This window comes from Mus caroli, chromosome 17 (genome assembly GCF_900094665.2).
Source record: "Mus caroli chromosome 17, CAROLI_EIJ_v1.1, whole genome shotgun sequence".
Taxonomy (NCBI): Eukaryota; Metazoa; Chordata; class Mammalia; order Rodentia; family Muridae; genus Mus; species Mus caroli.
In genome coordinates this window covers 88,284,011-88,302,670 of record NC_034586.1, presented here as the reverse complement: position 1 = coordinate 88,302,670, position 18,660 = coordinate 88,284,011, and positions in this window count along the sequence as shown.

Here is an 18,660-nt window from a genome sequence, read left to right as displayed (position 1 = left end):
GGGGCGCTATGGGGGACTTTTGGGATAGCATTGGAAATGTAATTGAGGAAAATATGTAATAAAAATATTAAAAATTAAAAAAAAGAAATAAAAAAAAAAGAATACTTATGGAGGAACCCATGGTTCCAGCAGAGTATGTAGCAGAGCATGACTTTTTCAGGCATCAGTGGGAGGAGAGGACCTTGTTCCTGTAAAGGCTTACAGGAACATTCCAGTGTAAGGGAATGCCAGGGCAGGGAGGCTGGAGTGAGTGGGTGGAGCAACACCCTCATAGAAACAGGGGATAAGTGTTTGCAAAGGGGAAACCAGGAAAGGGGTAATATTGGAAATGTAAATGAAGGAAATGTGAATTCAATAAAGGAAAAGAAAAAGCCTTTTTTTTCCTTTCAGAGACTTTAATATCATTTTCCATATTCAATTTCTTTCTTTTGTTAGCACCTGCACTTAAGCACAATTCCAAAGAAATGTGCCAGCCAGGTACTCATATCTGGCCTTGGATTTCTTGAGCACATCCTCTCAGATTCTCCTTTTGAGCTGCTCAGCTTGCACCTCATTAGTGGCTTGCCCCACCATTGCCCTTCTGTTCACATAGAAGATCATGATCTAATATCTAACTGGAAATTTTAGAACCTCCTTGCAAAGATTTCAGGAAATTAATCTTCCCACTTTTGTCATTATCTTATAGTCTCTGTCTATCATCCAAATTTAGCTGTTTAACTGTTGATGTGGTAGTAGGTGCTTTAGTGTAGAAAATGTTACCATGAGTTGGACCAATTTGCATTGGACCTGAGGTGTCACCTCTGATCTCTCCTCTCACCAAACCAAACCTATATCTGGAGTCTGAGCAGTGCTGGCTTTAGCTTATCTGCTGTCCCTGATGGTGTGGTGGGAGTTGGAGGCTGTGCTATAGGGTTTACTTTTCCTTTTTATTTTTTCTTGCATGGCATGCCTTAGGTTCTGGTTCAAGGCTAAGATTCTAGCTGTTCACAGACTCTGCTCAAGTACCTAGCAACCAGTTGGCAGCCTTGCTGGACAGCAGGGTTCCTAAGGAACTTTGGATTTCTAGCTACCATGTTAGATGCTAAGAATAATGGGGCTTTATTTAAGACCACCAGTTCTCCAAAAAAGATCACCTAGACATATTTAATTATAAATATGCCTTATAGCTAGGCTTGTTGCCAATTATCTTGTAAAATCTTAATTAACCTATCGAAGTTTTGCCATGTGACATATTGCTTCTCAGTTCTGGGCCCTGTTTCTACTTTTGTGTCTCCATGGTGAAACTTCCCACATCTGACTCATTCACAGAGCTGCATTATCTTCCAGGAAGTCCCATCTTCTATTTCCTCCCTTTGCAATAGGACTTCCGAAGGGGAGAAAGAATGTGCTTAAAAAACACTGTGAAAAAAATTTCCATAAAAAATACCAAAGTCTGACCTGTAATCAGATCTCTGCAGGTTCAAATATCATCATATTATAATACAGAGACAATCTTTAAACAGTGAATAAAAACATAACTCCAATATCCTATTGTCGTGGATAGTCCTGGGGCTAATTATATTTGATGTTAATTCAGTTCTCCTATAAGGGGTTGCAAACAAGGAATGAGTCATCTTTCAAGTGATTTCCTATAAACCTGCTTCCCACCTTAATTTGTAAAATAAAGGAGAGCTGATGATTGGGCAGCTAAAGTAAAGGTGGAGCAAAAGATAGAGGGAGAAGAAAGAGAAAATGGAAGAGAGAGAGGATGCAGAGGAGGATGAGGAAGAAGAAAAGCAGAGCAGAAGCACATGGCCTAGAGAAACTGCAAGTTCGAAAGGGTCTCATAGATGTGAAAGATGGTAATGTAGTGGTAGATCTGCCCAATCTAGGCGCACAGCATACATTCATATTAATTGAGTTGTTTTTCATTGCCAAGGAATATTTAGGTTGAAGTTTTACTGCAATGTAATGGCACCAAATGCATTGATTTGAACTCAACAAACCTAAGGTAAAAAATCACTGCCCCCCAACCCCTGAATGGGTCTTGGGCAGCAATATAGGCTGCAGCAGAGTGGATTTGAAGCTGACTTGTTTTGAGTGGCCTACAGGGAATGAAAGAGGCATCTACGCCCGAGAGAACATTTCTGTGTTTGCTTCCCCATATCTTTCACTCCCCACTTTGCTTCCTGCACCTCCAAACAGGGACAGGGACAGAGACAACACAGTGTCTCTCTATACTTTCAACTCAGCTTCTCCTGTGAATAAAGAATCAGTAATATAAGATTCAAAGGGTTCTCAACCAGGTAATTCATTGATATAAAGAGATAAATATAACCTTTTGAGACTTAAAGATGGGAAATTTCATCTGTGTACTATGAACAGGTATTAATTAATAGAAGTCTGTAGCTCCAGGTACAGAGCATAACAGATAGATGTTATAATAGGTATTAATGAAATAAATGTCTGCAGTTCAGAACTAGATAGGGAATATTAGTCACTGACTTCAAGTAGAAAAAGCAGTAATATTCACCTGCTATGAACAGGTATTAATTAATAGAAGTCTGTGGCTCCATGTCGTGAGCATAACAGATAGATATTATAATAGGTATTAATTAAATAAATATCTGTGGCTCAAGGTAGAGAGCACAACAGAGAGATGGTATAACAGGATGGCTGCTCTAGTCAGAGAGCTTAACAATTAAAAACTATCTGCTTCTTATGGGCAGATATTAGTGGAAGTTTGAATTAATTGCTTTAAAGTTGGTATGAAGATATATTTCTTTAAAAAGTCTTACAAAATACTCATATTCTGTCTAACATAGAATCCATGGGAATTTGGGGGTTAAATCCTGGTTTGATCAGCTGCCTCTTATAAGCAAGTATAGGAAGGAAAGGAAGGGAAAATGAAAGGAAAGGAAAGGGAAAAGAAAGGGAAAAGGAAAGGTTAAAAAGGAAGGAAAAGGAAAGGAAAGAAGAAAGGAAAGGAAAGGAAAGGAAAGGAAAGGAAAGGAAAGGAAAGGAAAGGAAAGGAAAGGAAAGGAAAGGAAAGNGAAAGGAAAGGAAAGGAAAGGAAAGGAAAGGAAAGGAAAGGAAAGGAAAGGAAAGGAAAGGAAAGGAAAGGAAAGGAAAGGAAAGAGGAGATAAAAGGAAAATAGAAGTGTGAATCAATTGTTTTAAACATGATATGGTAAAGTCTGCAGGAGACTCATATTCTGTCTAACGTGGACTTCATGGGAATTTAGGGTTAATATCCTGACATGACAAATTAGAAAGGCCTAAATAGGCTAAAATGTGTGTTATTTTGAGTATTGTGATTATTTTACTGTTCCTCTGGGATAGAGGGCAAGCTATAGGTTTTCGTACTGTCTGAAGGATATGCTGATTTGGGGAAACGGTTTTGTCTTTATTTTTTTGGAAAAGGTGATTAAGGTATTTACACCTTCCAGAGTTATATGGATCAGATTTGGTAGAGGGAGATCCCCTGAAGAGCTAGATCCCAGAGAATCAAACAAAAAGGTTACCTTGATGATACTAAAATTTTGTTTTCACATTTATATATTAGAATATATATATATATATATATATATATATATATATATATATATATAATATAGCCTTGGTGAATTTCATCATCAGCCATGTTTAACTGACCTGACTGAACTTCTGATTTCTTAGTTTTTCATCTGTATCCAGTCAGAACACAGACATTAGAGACAAATATAATCATTGGAGTGGCCTTCTTAAGGCCAACCAACTCCCCCATTTCCCTACCCTTCCCTTCAAAAATACCTCAATGCCCATATTCAGCTTGAAAGTTATGAAGTTATGAAGAGTCGTTGTGCCAGTTCAATAAGCTTTGGAGCTGCGGGTGGTTATTATAGGTTGTCTTTGATACTAAAAATTTTGAAATACAGGGCTTGAACCCAGTCCTTCTATTGCTGTTTATCATAAACAGATCTGAGATGTTTAAGCCTGTGAGTTAAGGGTCGAATAGGAAATTCATGGCTCTGAGTTTATTGCTAGAGGATTTTTAGTTGCTTTAATCAGAAATGGCTGAGAGTAGGTAACAGAGAAGAGTCCAGATTACTTTATGTAGATAGTTGGTTTTCAAAAACATTAGAACTCCACAGAATGTCACATTTAATATTATTTATTCACTTGTTGTTGAGACTAGTCTGCTCCTGACAGCATTCCCTCTCTTGGATTCAAAGAAAAAACTGAGCATCATTGAGTTACTCTAGTTGTGACAAAACAGCCACTAGGCAAGAATTGCCTCACTTCATCTACAGACATAATACTGCCAAAAAAAGGACACAATTACAGGTTAGAATAGCTTGATTCTGTTGAGACAGAGTAGGCTAGTCCTTAATATTACTGTTTCTCTAATTCTGTCAGATGATCCTGGCCAGTAGGATGAGGACAGATGCTCCCATGTGATGAAGTAAGGGACTGTCCAAGTGATAAGCGACCCCTATAAATTGGCTAAGTTTTGGACATTGTGTTAGGCTTCCTATATACTTTCAGTTAATATCAATTGTTCTTGGATTTCTGATGGGGTTGAAAAACTACATAGTTTTCTAGCCAATGTAGGCTTTTTACTTTGAGAGGAACAGATTTGAGAGGATGATTTTCAGATGGCATTCAATCTAAAGCCAAGACATACCCAGGTGCAGAACTACAGTCTTTTAAGTAAGGATAGATGACAGAGGTTCTATATAATTAACAAAGATTATGGACTACGTGTTAGGTATCTTGTACTTTATAAATTACAAAATATTAATGGTTATGTTCAATTATATCTGAGATAAAATAGTCATTTAATTGAACAGAAAGGGGGAAATGTTGTGGATAGCCCTGGGGCTAATTATATTTGTTGTTAATTCAGTTCTCCTATGAGGGATTTTAAACAAGGAATGAGTCAGCACTCAAGTGATTTTCTGTAAACCTGCTTCCCACCTTAATTTGTAAAATAAAGGAGAGCTGATGATTGTCCAGGTGAAGGGATGGTAGAGCAGAAGATGGAGGGAGAAGAAGAAAAATCACATCTATGAGACCCTTAGAACTTACAGTTTCTCCAGGTTATATGGTTCTGCTCTGTTTTTCTTCTTCTTCCTCCCCCTCTTCCTCTGCATCCTCTTCCATTTTCTCCTTCTACCAGGGCTATCTTTTTTGAGATTACCAATTCTCTCTAAAGTCCCAGAGATTTAAAATTCCTATATTGGACATTTACTAATAAGATATATCTTCTCTTTCAGCAGGCACTGGGAATATTGAACATGTCCAAAGATCATAATATCAAAATAATGTTCAGACCTATTTAAGAAAAGATAGTCCGCAAATTTGTAGAACTAAACTGAGAAAATATATACATATAGATTTTAGAGTCAATGCAGTATTGTCTTCTTTTTACCATTCTTGCATCAGTTAAAATTATTAGAGATTGGCCATGTACTTTGGAAAAATCTACTTTTTAAACATGTGCCTAAAATTGAATCTTAACTTCAAAATAAGTTAGGAATGGAAACAATTCTTATCAGATTGCTATTATACATCTACTCAAGTATTAATTTATAAAGCTGATCCTTGAAATACTTATCAGTTTATTATGGAAGGATTTGAAGGTGTTAAACAATGGCCAAGCAAAGCCTGAATAGTCACAATGGCAATACATAAGAATATATATTTTTTCAAGTAAATGTCACATTGATGGATATACTGATTGGTTTGACAGGTGAATGAAATGGAACCGAGAGATATATTTGGAGCAAAATTTATCTAAGAAGGATAAAAGAAGAAAAATACTTCAGCTCATAATTTTAATTGCTTCACTCTATCTCTGGTGTAATTTTGTATTTCTGTTGCTGGACATTGTCTACTTTTGACTTCAGCACTCCATGGAAGAACTGGGCAACCTTTCCTCCCATAAACATTAAACCCTCATTAAAATAAAATCACTAAAATTATGTTTAATTCCTTACTTTCTTTCCTTTCCATATCCAAGCCATTGAAGAGTTCTTTTTTGTTTTCATTGAAAAGTTCTTTAAGTTCTGCCTCTAAATACATCTTTAGTTTTCTCAATTCTGTCCATCCTTATTTTAGATAGAGGGAACTGTTGCATTACCATCACACTGCCTAATAATAGTATCCCTATTTCTTCTGAGTCCTTTTATCAAGTAAAAGTCAAAGCGGGACATATAAATTGGTTGACATCACACCTTGCCTGAAACCTTTAGCAGCTTTCTTTTTTCAGGTAGGACAATATTCAGACCATTTATCAGGGCCTATGTAGCCTTTCAAAAATGATTTTCTGTCTTTTCTTTGACCTTATCTTTCAACCCTGTTAACAATTCCTCAAGCATATTACCCTCTTACATGCTTTTTGCTGTAGCCTAGTAAATTAAAACCCTACATGTTAATTCTTGCCTCAAGACCTCTGGTTCCTGTGTGACCTCTGCCTTTCTTTTATGGCTACCTCCTTGTAATCTACTAGTTCTTTGTAGCATTTGAATGTGCAGCCACTTCTCCTGACATTTTTTCATCACTACTTCATATATATATATATATACATTTTTGGAGATCACCCATTCTCACTTATGTCCCAGAATTTCAAAACTCATTTAGATTTGACATTTACTGAAAACAGATATCTTTTTTCTCAGCAGGCACAGGGAATCTTGAACAAGTCCAAAGAACATAACAACAAAATAATTTTCAGACCCTCTTAAGAAAAGACAGTGTGTGCGCGTCTGTGTCTATATTTCTCTTTAACGTTTGTGTTTTAAATTTTGGTGGTTTCTTTTTATGTGTTCTAACGCATTTAAGACTTCTTTCCTACTTTTCTAAAGAGCAAGTATCTTGTTTCTTCCTATACAGTTTTATTGAAGTATGCATGTCACAAAGGATATATATGTACTGTATGCAATACTGTTTATGATAAATTTATCTAAACTGAATAGATACTGAGAAAACATAAGCTTCCTTAAATGGTTGCAAACTATCCAAAACTTATATTAATTACTATCTAGTAATGAGAGTCTCTTCTGAGCCTGGACAGGATGAGAAGTATAAGATGTGACACTATCATTGCTTGATAAGATGAGGCAGGGACAGTCCCCAACAAGAGTTTTCTCTTCTCTGGTAGTGTTCTTAAGTCATCTGTTCCCTCCTCAAACTTCATTTACTTTGTCCTAAATTCTGATTATAGGACCTTATCACTTAACTGCTTTATTTTCTTTTTGAGATTACAAATTAATGACACTATTTACTCATTTAATTTCCTCTCTTAAAACTCTCACATAAACCCATTCCCACTGTCTTTTATAATCACGTAATTTTTAAATAGTTATTGCATGCATATCTTCAGATAGGCATACACCTATATTTCTAAATATAACCAGTTGTGTCCATATAATGTGATTCGTATGTATGCTTCAGGGGAGACAGTGTGTATACTAGTCTATTCACAATTTGGGATATGAATTTGGACACTCGAAATAATTCAAGATTTACTAAGTACGAAGGCAATGAAACTGACCTTCTAGATATAAAACATATCTTCAAGAAATATTTGAACTTTAATTTACATAATAGTATATACAGCCTTTATTTAATTTGTGAATTACAGGTTTATGAATATAGCAAACATTTATAAAGATGCTTGTCGTCATAATTATTCTAAGATTATGGTACAGGTCATGGTCCATATTGACCATTGTGGTTATCCTACAGAATTTTGGAATCATAAAATGTGTGTGTTTGAAGCTTTTCTTGATGTTCTCAAGCCATCAGCCTTATAACTCTTTATTTTACTAATATTTATTTACTTGCTAGCTTTTTTACGATTCTTTCAGAATATCTTCTTCTTGTAGTGAGTAGTTACTATATTTCCAAGATAATTCACATTAAGCATTCACTATATGAATGTTTATTGAACCATATAGAAATTGAAATGAATTATCCACCTTCAGAAATGGGATGTTGTTCCAATTACAGCCATGGTGCCTAATCTTGACTTGCTCAAATGTGTTTAGCTTTCTGGCAATTTCTATTAGAATGTGTAGTAATGGTGTTTTAATTCCATTTTGCTGTTTGAACATGTTTTGTGAGATAAGTTATTGTTCTCTCCATAAGTATATTTGGCACATATGATAATAAAATAAATACTACCAGGTATCACTGATTAAATTGAATTTTTAGTAATTTTTTGGATATTTTTTGGCATTTTCTAACAATACAGCAAAAGTAGATAAAATCTTTATAAATAGATCTGAGTAGGGAGAGTAGAGGAGTGACATAGAAATGGTACTCCCTGAGAACATTTTGTTTCTAGAGTTCTTGATTTTACCTATGTGAGGAGCCGCCCTCACATTCGCCATTATAAGATGGTGCTGATACCCATATTCTAAGTAGTAAACAAGCAAGCTGCGCATGTGCCGGGGTAGTTTTCCACTCCATGTGCTCTGCCTTCCCCATGACAACAACTCCGGTCGATGGGCTGCAGCCAATCAGGGAGCAACACGTCCGAGGCGGAGGACAATCCTCCATAAAAGGGATGGGGCTCTGCCATGCCATTTTCTCTCTCTTCTCCACTGGCTCCTGAAGAAGTAAGCAATAAAGCTTTTGCCACAGAAGATTCCGGTTGTCCTGAGTGTGTTCTTGCCGGTGGGGACGAAAGCTCAGGATATACCTAGAGTGGTTTCTAAATCTACTTCTCTCTTTTAAAATAAATGACTTCATAAATGAAGGTCATATAAAAAATGTTTTCAGGAAAACAAACTCACAAGTATGAATTTTATTTTACACTATTTACAAGGTGGTTATGGAAAGATATTTCTAGAAATTATCTGATCTATATAAAAATTTATGAAATGGACAACAACTCATCATAGGACTGGGAAGGAATACATTTGTTACTGATAATTCATATTATCATTACATAACTACAATCTCTCTACTGTATGTTCCCATCAAAATATATGGCCATATAACATGTAAAACATCCATGACTCTCAAGAAAATGACTCATAAATATCTCAATAAATTTTGCTTATTTGTAGTTATTTTAAAAAGAAAATAAAAATAACTGCAATTTCATCTCACTTTAGTGAAAACTGAAGGAAAAAAAATCCACAAAATAACCAAGAACAAATGCTGGAAGGGATGTTTGGAAAAAGAGACCCTCATTCATTGTTAGTAGGACTTCAAATTAAAGGAGCGACTATGGAAATCAATATAAAGAGTTCTACAAAACTAAAAATAAATGTCATATGAGCTAGATATATCAATTCTTTGGAATGTGTCCAAGGCATCAATATTCTCCTACAGGGTCTGTAGCTGTATTCACAATGGCAAGGAAATGCACGTCATCTAAATGCACTTCAGTTCATACTTGGATAATGAAAATGTGGTACATATACACAATAAAATAGTAATCACCTATAATGAAAAATGAAGTCATGGATTTTGAAGGTACAGATACTTTCAAATAATGGACAAATACCTTATTATGTAAGCTGATCCAGACTTTGAAATAAAGGTCAAATATTCTCACTCATCAGAAGCTCATAGCTACAATTCTACAGATGTGAATACATATCCTAGTCTAGGAAATGTATATAGTTAGATATAGATATAGTTATTCTAACTATAGAAATCAGTCAAGTCATATGGGGCCACTTGAGTGCTAAAGAAATGGTGAACAGCTGAACAACAGTACACAATTAATATAATTAGAGAAATGGCAAAAATGAGAAGAATCTAATTAGAAAGATGGAAGGGAGACTAATAATGTAGAAGGAGAGAAGAGTAACAGTAATGATATCTGGGGAAAAAAAAACTTAATTCATACCCAACATATTGCTTTTAGGACCAAGAACCTGAGACTAATTAGCTCATGGATATAGAGTAAAAGCAAACACTACAATTGCAAACAAATAAACAAAAGCTACAATGGACCTTGGCACACCCTCAGGCAAATTCTTCCCCTAAGAGCTCAGGGAACACTGTGAAAGAGGACCAGTAAAGAATGTAAGGGACAGTTAAGAGTTGATGACATTAAGTAAACTCTAAAGTAACAATATCAAAGTTCTTATGAACTCATACACACTAAGGCAGCATGCACAAGGACGGCTTGGGATTGTACTAATTGGGATCAAAGAGCTGAAACATGGCCCCATCCCAAACACAGGAGCAATCTCTATTTATTAACAATTTTCAAATTAATGTATAGTTTCCTCTAAGGGAGGAAGATAACACCAGATAACAAACTATTTTCAAGTTCAGGGTACGTGCATAGCAGTAGACTCTCAACAGGAAAAGAATTCAACAGCCTCTTTGGATGTTCCATGTCTCATAATCTTCTGCCAGTGCTCCCTATTTATTTTTTCTAATCTTATTATTTATTTAATTTTCTTTTTTTATTTGTATATGCATTACAGCTTCTAGGGTAGGGTGGGTGGCAGAGCACTCTCATACAGGCAAAGGTGAGGGGGAGGGGAAATGTGGGATGGGGCATTGGTGGTGGGGTGATCGGGAAGTGGGATATCATGGAATGGGGGGGTTGGCGAAGGGGGTAACTGGGACAAGGGATATCATTTAAGATGTAAATGAATGGAGTGATTAATTAAAAAACTAGTAACAGCTTTAAGGTGTTACAAACATGACTATCTCAACATGACTAGGAAAATGATAACAAAAAATAAACCAATGTTGTCAGGCCTACAGAACTTTAAAAATATTCTTAAAGAAATGCTGGCAACTAAGAAAGTCTGAGAGTGGAAAAATAGTCTTTTTCCTAGGATGAGTATTTCAACTGGTTTTCCATTAGCAAATGCTTGGCCCAGAAAGACATAATACAGTAATGTTACAGTGTATGTGTGTGTGTGTGTGTGTGTGTGTGTGTGTGTGTGTGTAACAATAATTAATAAACAGAGGCCATTAATTTGTAAAAGAGCAATATATGGGAAGGAAAGGAATATATGTGGCCATTTGGAACAAGGACAGGATGGAAAATGAAGTATGCCACAATTTCAAAAGTAAAATAAGACATGAAAAACAAATCAGAGTGCTAAAGAGAAATAGATGTATATTCAAGAGAATAAATGCCTACTGCTATTTTCTACAATTTCTCTGATCAAGATATATTTAACATTTTTTAATCCAAGATCATCTTAAAGAAAAAAGTTACTTTTGTGATTTTTTTTGAACTTACTTGTCCCAAGGAACTATGTTCAAATAAATAAGAAAAAGCAAGTTTTGAAAAAGGAAACAAACAGCACAAACTCCATGTGTGAAAGGAAAGCAGTATTGCAGTATTACAGTATTGATTTATAGCTGTGCATGACTGAGAATAGAAATATAATTAAAATAAGCATTTATATTGGAGGAAATAGCTGGATACACATCCCCCCTTGTATATTCATTGAATGAGAGCTAGTAAAAGGAATGGCTCACGTACTTAAGTAATGGATTTTTCCTTTTATCTATAGACTAAAGCTACTCATTTCTAAAAATATAGAACACAACTATTGTACTTTTTAAATACAAAGAAATATTTATAAAATAAACCTATGAACATAACTGAATTCAAATATATATTTATGAGGACAGGACTCAAGTGTTTCATCTTCGAAAAAAGACACATTGACGAAAATTACACAAGACTTTGTTTTTCAGACCATTTGGTTGATGGTTTCTCACACACATATTTTTTGTGTGGTTTTAAGGATAAAAAATTAAGTTAGATAAAATTTGACAAAATAACATAAATGAAAAATGTAATTCCAAATGATAGGTTGTGTTTGTAGAGACTCATTGATTGATTAGAACTGTAACATTGGACAGAGATTGGAATGTTGAAACTCAAGAGGATAATTACCTTATGATGGCCTAGTTCTAGGTTTCCAGAACAGTCATTCCCTTGCCTAGTGTTATGTTGTAGCTAGCATCCTGTGAAGAATGGTTAAAATAATTTTAAAATCTACTAACTTTTTTTGTTTTGTTTTGTTTTTTTCTAGACAGGGTTTCTCTATATAGTCCTGGCTGTCCTGGAACTCACATTGTAGACCAGGCTGGCCTCGAACTCAGAAATCCACCTGCCTCTGCCTCCCAAGTGCGCAACCACTGCCCGTCTAAAATCTACTAACTTATTAGACCATTAGATTCCACTATCTCCAAAACGAAGAATGCCATCAGATAGCAGCTAGGGTCAGTAGAAAAATCTTCCTCACTCATGATGATATTTTCTAGTTCAAACCATTTGCCTATGAATTTCATGAATTCATTGTTTTTAATAGCGGAGTAGTACTCCATTGGGTAAATGTACCATATTTTCTGTATTCATTCATCTGTTAAAGGACATCTGGGTTCTTTCCAGCTCCTAGCTATTATGAATANGGCTGCTATGAACATAGTGGAGCATATGTCCTTATTACATGTTGGAACATCTTCTGGGTATATGCCAAGCAGTAGTGTATCTGGGTCCTCAGGTACTACTATCCAGTTTTTTGAGGAAATGCCAAGCTTATTTCCAGAGTGGTTGTGCCAGCAATCCCATCAGCAATGGAGTGTTCCTCTTTCTCCACATCCTCTCCATTATCTGCTGTCAACTGAATTTTTGATCTTAGCCATTCTGACTGGTGTGAGGTGGAATCTCAGGGTTGTTCTGATTTTCATTTCCCTGATGACTAAGGATGTTGAACATTTCTTTAGGTGCTTCTCAGCCATTTGATATTCCTCAGTTGAGAATCCTTTGTTTAGCTCTGTACCTCATTTTTTAATAAGGTTATTTGATTCTCTAACTTCTTGAGTTCTTTGTGTGTATTTGATATTGGTGCTCTATCAGATGTAGGGTTGGTAAAGATCTTTTCCCAATCTGTTGATTGCTGTTTTGTCCTATTGACAGTGTCCTTTGCCTTACAGAAACTTTGCAATTTTATGACGACCCATTTCTCCATTCTTGCTATTAGAGTATAAGCTTTAGATGTTCAGATAATTTTTCCCTGTGCCCATGTGCTTGAGGCTCTTTCTTACTTTCTTTTCTATTAGTTTCAGGTATCTGCTTTTATGTGGAGGTTCTTGATCTACTTACACTTGAGATTTGTACAAGGAGATAAGAGTGGACCATTTCACATTCTTTTACATATTGATCAATAGTTGTGCCATCACCATTTTTTGAAAATGCTGTCTTTTTCCACTGGATGGTTTTCGCTCCTTTATCAAAGATCAAGTGGCCATAGGTGTGTGGGTTCATTTTTGGGTCTTCAATTTTATTCCATTGGTCTACCTGCCTGTATATATATGGGATGATTCCTCCAGAAGTTCTTTTACTGTTGAGAATAGTTTCTCTATCCTGGGTTGTTTGTTATTCCAGATGAATTTATAAATTGCTCTTTCTAACTCTAAGTAGTGATTTGTAATATTGATTGGAATTGCATTGACTCTGTAGATTGCTTTCGTCAAGATGACCATTTTTAGTATATTAATCCTACCAATCCATGAGCATGGAGGATCTTTTCGTCTTCTGAGATCTTCTTTGATTTCTTTTTCAGAGACTTGAACTTCTTCCACATAGATTTTTCACTTAGTTAGAGTCAAACTAAGATATTTGATATTATTTGTGACTATTGTAAAAGGTGTTATTTTCCTAAATTCTTCCTCAGCCTGTCTATCCTTTGTGTAGAGGAAGGCCACTGATTTGTTTGACTTAATTTTATATCCAGTTACTTTGCAGAAGTTGTTTACCAGGTTTAGGGGTTCTCTGGTAGATTTTTTGGGGTCACTTAAGTACTATGATATCATCTGCAAATAGTGATATTTTGACTTTTTCCTTTCCAATTTGTATCCCTTTGACTTCCTTTTGTTGACTAATTGCTCTGGCTTGGACTCCAATTACTGTATTGAACAGGTAGGTATAGAGTAGACAGGCTTGTCTAGTCTTTGATTTTAGTGGGATTGCTTCAAGGTTTTCTCCATTTAGTTTGATGTTGACTACTGTTTTGCTGAATGTTGCTTTTACTATGATTAGGTACGGGCCTTGAGTTCCTAGTCTTTCAAAGACTTTTATCATAAGGGTTGTGAGATTTTGCCAAATGCATTCTCGGCATCTAAGAAAATGATCATGTGTTTTTTTTTTTTCTTTGAGTTTGTTTATGCAGTGGATTAAGTTGTTGGATTTCCATATATTGAACCATCCCTGCATCCCTGGGATGAAGCCTACTTGATCATGAAGATGACCATTTTGATGTGTTCTTGGATTTGGTTTGCGAGAATTTTATTGTGTATTTTTGAATCAATATTCATAAGGGAAATTGGTCTGAAGTTCTCTTTCTTTTTTTGTTCTTCTGTGGTTTAGATATCGGAGTAATTATGGCTTCATAGAATGAACTGGGTAGTGTTCCTTCTATTTCTATTTTGTGGAATAATTTGAAGAGTATTGGTATTAGGTCTTCTTTGAAGGTCTGATAGAACTCTGTATTAAACTCATCTGATCCTGGGTTTGGTGTTTTTGTTTGTTTGTTTGTTTTTTGGTTTTATGTTTTTTGTTATTTTTTGTTTGTTTTTGGTTTGGGAGACTATTAATGGCTGCTTCTATTTCTTTAGGGGTTATAGGACTGTTTGGATCATTTATTTGATCCGGATTTAAATTTGGTACCAGATATCTGTCTAGAAAATTGTCCATTTAATTCAGATTTTCCAGTTTTGTTTAGTACAGGCATTTGTAATAGTATCTGCTTTTTTTTTTAAAGATTTCCTCAGTTTCAGTTGTTATGCCACCCTTTTCATTTCTGATTTTGTTGAATTTGATACTGTCCCTGTGCCCTCTGGTTAGTTTGGAAAAGGATTTACATATCTTGTTGATTTTCACAAAGAACCGGCTCCTGGTTTGGTTGATTCTTTATATAGTTCTCCTTGTTTCTATTTGGTTGATTTCAGCCCTGAGTTTGATTATTTCCTGCCATCGAGTCCTCTTCGGTGAATTTGCTTCTTTTTGTTCTGTAGCTTTCAGTTGTGCTGGCAAGCTGCTAGTGTATGCCCTCTCCACTTTCTTTTTGGAGGCACTTATAGCTATGTATTTTCCTCTTAACAATGCTTTCTTTGTGTCCCATAAGTTTGGGAATGTTGTGGCTTCTTTTTTATTAAATTCTAAAAAGACTTTAATTTCTTTCTTTATTTCTTCCTTGACCAGGTTATCACTGAGTAGAGTTTTCTTCAGCTTCCACATGTATGTAGGCATTCTACTATTTTTTTTTTTTAATTGAAGACCAGTCTTAGTCCCTGATGATGTGATAGATGCCTGGGATAATTTCAATCTTCTTGTATCTATTGAGGCCTGTTTTGTTTTCAGTTATATGGTCAATTTCGGAGAAGGAACTGTGAGGTGCTGAGAAGAGGTATATTCTTTTGTTTTAGGAAAAAAATGTTCTATAGACATCTGTTGAGTTCATTTGGTTCAAAATTCTGTTAGTTTCACTGTGTCTCTGTTTAGTTTCTATTTCCATGATTTGTCCATTGATGAGAGTGGGGTGTTGAAGTCTCCCACTATTTTTGTGTGAGGTGCATTGTGTGCTTTGAGGTTTAGCAAAGTTTATTTTATGAGTGTGTGTGCTTGTGCATTTGAAGCATGGATGTTCAGAATTGAGAGTTCATCTTGGTAGATTTTAGATTTGATGTGTATGAAGTTTCCCTTCTTATCTTTTTTGATAAATTTAGGTCAAAAGTCAATTTTATTAGATATTAGAATGGCTACTCCAGCTTGTATCTTGGGACCATTTGCTGGGATATTGTTTTCCAGTCTTTTATTCTGAGGTAGTATTTGTCTTTGTCACTGAGATGGGTTTCTTGTATGCAGCAAAAAGTTGGGTCATGTTTACGTATCCATTCTGATAGTCTATATCATTTTATTGTGGAATTGAGTCCATTGATATTAAGAGATATTAAGGAAAAGTGATCGTTGCTTCCTTTGTTGTTAGAGTTGGAATTATCTTTATGTGGCTGTCTGTTTTTGTTGTTTGTTAAAAGAAGATTATGTTCTTGTTATTTCTATGATGTAGTTACCCTTCTTGTGTTGGAGTTTTCCATTTACTATTCTTTGAAGGGCTAGATTTATGGAAATATATTGTCATGGAATATCTTGGTTTCTCATCTCATCTCATCTCATCTCATCTCATCTCATCTCATCTCATCTCATCTCATCTCATCTCATATTGGTTTCTTTGAAGTTATTTACTGGCCTTTCCTGGAATGGCATTTGTGTTCTCTTAGGGTCTTTATGACATCTGGCCAGGGTCTTCTGGCTTTCATTGTCTCTGGCAAGAAGTATGGTATAATTCTAATAGGTCTGTCTTTATATGTTACTTGATATTTTCCCTGTTTTTAATATTCTTTCTTTGTGTTGTACACTTTGTGTTTTACTATGTGAAGGGAGGGATTTCTTTTCTGGTCCAATCTATTTGGAGTTCTGCAGGATTCTTAGGTTAGGGAAGATTTCTGCTATGGTTTTGTTGAAGATATTTGCTGGCCTTCGCTCTCTTCTACACCTACTGTCCTTAGTTTTAGTCTTCTCATTGTATCCCAGATTTCCTGGATGTTTTGTGTTGGGACTTTTTTGTATTTTGCATTTTCTTTGACTGCTGTGTCAATATTTTCTCTCATGTCTTCTGCACTTAGATTCTCTCTTCTATTTCTTGTACTCAGTGGGTGATGCTCACATCTATACCTCCTGAACACTTTTCTAGGTTTTCTGTCTCTAGTGTTATATCCCTTTGTGAGTTCTTTGTTGTTTCTACTTCCATTTCTAGATCCTGAATGATTTTATTCAACTCCTTCATCTTTTTGGCTGTGTTTTCCTATAGTTCTTTAAGGGATTTTTGTGTTATCTCTTTAAGGGGTTCTACATGTTTACCTGTGTTCTCCTGTATTTCTTTAAGGGTGTTATTTATGTCATTCTTAAAGTTCTCTATCAGCATCATGAGAGGTAATTTTAAATCCAAATATTGCTTTTCTGCGGTGTTCGGGTATCCAAAACTTGCTGTGTTAGGATTACTGGGTTCTGATTATGCCATATAGCCTTTGTTTCTGTTGGTATAGTTCTTGTGCTTGCCTTTCACCATCTGGTTACCTCTCTGAGCCTGTAAGCCTGTGTTAGCTCTCCTGGGAAATCAGTTCACCACTAGCAGGCCCCGTGCTTAGAGTGCTGTGGAACAGCCCCAGCTCCTGGGTGCAGATGGAGGCAGAAAGGACCCTTTTCCAGCTGCTTCATCATTCCTGTAGCCTGTGCACTCCTGGCTGGTCCTGACTTAGACAGTCACCAGAGAGAAAATGATGAATTCACCTCGGTGTCCAGGAGTTAAGAGCATTCTCTGGAGACTAGCACTCGCCTGGCAACACCTGTGCACAGAGGATTTGGATATCAAATTTAAATACCTACTCTATTTTATCTTACAACAGCAAAAAAAGATATGCAAATAAAGAAAATTATGAATTCAAAAGAATTCCTGTGCCATAAACACATAGCAGTCACTCAATCTATTAGTATTATTTGAAGTTAAATATATACTTGGTAGAATAAATAATATATATGAAAGTCACAAATGTTTATCTCATTACTATTAAAATAGTTGCTGAAAATTATCATTATAAATGTTAAGTTCACTTAAAATAAATTAATTCCCAAAACAAGACAAACTGAATATCTTACTTGAAAAAATAATGTAGTATCAAATATTACTTTTATATACATTTGTCCTTGTCATTTACTTAAATATTAAGTAATAACTTCTGGTATATATACTTAAGCTTAAAAATTGTGATTTCCCATATTTTAAGCCGAGTCAAATTTTATCAGTGACAAATGTTTTGAGCCTTTTTTGGAGGGTAATTTTTTTAGGTCATCTAAAACACCATAAAAATAGTGGACTATCATCAAATTTTACAATGCACCTAAACTTGTTGTGAAATACTTGTTTTCTTCAGACATAACAAACCAATAACCTTTGTTTTGTAGTTATTTATAAAATCTGCACAAGCAGGTTATTTGCAATTCCATATGGATTTCAAAAGAAACACAAAGGAAAATTTAAAGAAATGAAGTGTCAGGACATCTGAATAAAGAAAAATGAATTATCTTCCCCTAACATGCTATACACTATTTAACTTCTGTACTTGGACATCCTCTCGTTAGTATTGAACCAAGAGTCTGTCAGTTGGAAAATGTAATTAAATTTCACACACTTTTAGCCAGAAAAACAAACAAACTAACAAAAAACAAACAAAACAAAACAAACAAAAAGCCCCACTCATCCTTTTGAATCGGAAGAAAGATATTTTCAGAATCATAAACCCAATCAGGAATAGAAGAGAGACAGGAAATTAAAATGTAAGCTCTTCTCGGGTAACATTCTTACTTGATTCATTTTAACAGGTTTGTCAATAATAAATGCACTGTGTTAAAACAGAAGTTATACTTTTTTGTGTGCAGCTTGCATAGTAAGATCTAGAGACAGTTTTTATTTTAAGGCATTGATATTTCTGCACAAGATAAAAGGACAGTACATTGTTTAAGTGTTAGATGTGCATGTGTTTGTATTCTGGATATATACCAAATCCTATTTCTTTGTCAAGCCTGCTCTATTGGGATAGAAAGGAATTGAAACAAGCTCTTGCAGTATCTGAGCAACTTTG